Genomic DNA, 2,089 nt, shown 5'->3' with positions numbered 1-2,089 from the left:
CTGGCAGCACCTGCCTTGTGATGTTTAACTATGCCAATTGCATTTTTATCAGTACCGGTTTCAATATCTATTAAGCCTGTTGTAATTAACAGTTGAATCCATTTTTAAACAGTTACATTTCAATGGCTACAAACTTACAAAACATGACTTAGGATGTTGTTAAGCCTGTTGCAATTAACAGTTGTATCCATTTTTTAATCTGTCCATTTGCTACCATGCTACTCTCCGCAATGAAGATATACTAGAGATGCTGCCCCATTTGCTACTTTTGGTGGATGCTAACCCTGTTGTACTTAACATGTTTGTCCATGTACTTACGCAGGGTCATAACGGCCGATGCTATTGTCTGCCGTCAAGGTTAGCTGCATCCCATGTCTTACAGTATTTCACATCATTTGTGCAATTGCAGTTTAACTTCTACCATTTACTAGTTGCCTGTAGGTACACATGTCAGTGGCACTGATCCACGCTTCGACCCGGAGGAACAGCTCGCCTCCGCCGCTGACTTTGGGTGGGCTCTGGCCAAGATGAAGTGCCCCAGCAACTACCTCTCGGGACTTACCAACTATGTACCCACCAGTTCAATCTTACCAATACCAGTTGCGATTAATGGCTATGTTTTGTAATGTCGATGTATTAAGCATTTGTAGTAAACATGCCTAACACGTTTGAGCTATTTTCCCTACCTTTTTATAGACAATTGGGCCATTATCTTCTCTGACAGCACCTGCCCTGTGATGTTTAACTCTGCCAATTGCATATTTATCAGTACCGGTTTCAATGGCCATTAAGCCTGTTGCAATTAACAGTTGTATCCATTTTTAAAGAGTTGTATTTCAATGGCTACAAACTTACAAAACATGAATTAGGATGTTGTTAAGCCTGTTGCAATTAACAGTTGTATCCATTTTTAATCCGTCCCTTTGCTACCGTGCTACTCTTTCGAAATGAAGATATCACCACAGATGCTGCCGTTTTATTATCATTTGCTATTTTTGATGGATGTTAACCCTGTTGTAGTTAACATTGGTTTTCTATGTACTTACACAGGGCTACAATGGGCGATGATGTTGTTTGCCGTCGAGGTTAGCTGCATCCCATGTCTTATACACCATCTATTCCTAAATATAAGTATTTTTAGAGATTCCAATATAGACTACATAAGGAGCAAAATGAGTGAATCTAGATTCTAATCTAAACTATATCTATAATTTTATATACATCCGTATGTAGTTTATATTGAAATCTCAAAAAAAACTTGTACTTAGGAACATAGGTAGTTGTATTTTACATCATTTGTGCAATCTCAGTTTCGCTTCTAACATTTACTGGTTGCTTGTAGGTACATATATGAGGGGTACTGATCCACGCTTTGATCCCTTTTGCGTATGGGGCAATGAGATATTCATGAACAAGCGTCAAGTGAGGAAACTAAGAAAGATTGTTAGGCGAAAGAAACGGGTGATTGGAATTAAGCTCTTTATTTACACTTTGTCGAAGACAACAATGAACTTTAGGATGGTAAGTAATGTGTTGCCTTTTCCCCCTGCCCACAACAAGTTACTCTATTAGACCTCAGTATATGATATTTTTCTCTTTTCAGTGGTTTCTGAAGCTATTTACTGATGATTACCTTACAAACTACATGACCGGAGTGGAGGCAACTAAGGTTAAAGTATATAATTCATGCTACCATGATAATTCTCTAGAAGTCTTCCTGAAGGCGGTGAAGGATGGGCGGGCGATCGTCACAAGGGGTTGGACAAAAGTGGTTCGTGCCTATGGCATGCAGGAAGGCACATTATGGGCATTCCGCTTCTTCAACACCGTCGGTAGTCAAAATGATTTACACTTGTCTCTTCACCTTTACCGCCTTTAAATACTGCGGTTCATCATAGTTAATTGCTGCCTAATCCTGTAATTACTGAACATATTGTACTAGCAATTTTATTTATGGATTCATTGTTGAACCATTGTGCTGAGAATTTGAATTGCACGTTTCGTATTTCAAAATTTCCAATTAGAATAATAAATTACAGGCAAAAATAAAAATAGAACAGACGGTCATGTACCTTTGCAAACGGTTCTA

Source organism: Triticum aestivum, chromosome 3D (assembly GCF_018294505.1).
Source record: "Triticum aestivum cultivar Chinese Spring chromosome 3D, IWGSC CS RefSeq v2.1, whole genome shotgun sequence".
Taxonomy (NCBI): Eukaryota; Viridiplantae; Streptophyta; class Magnoliopsida; order Poales; family Poaceae; genus Triticum; species Triticum aestivum.
Note: the sequence above shows the minus strand (reverse complement) of the source record.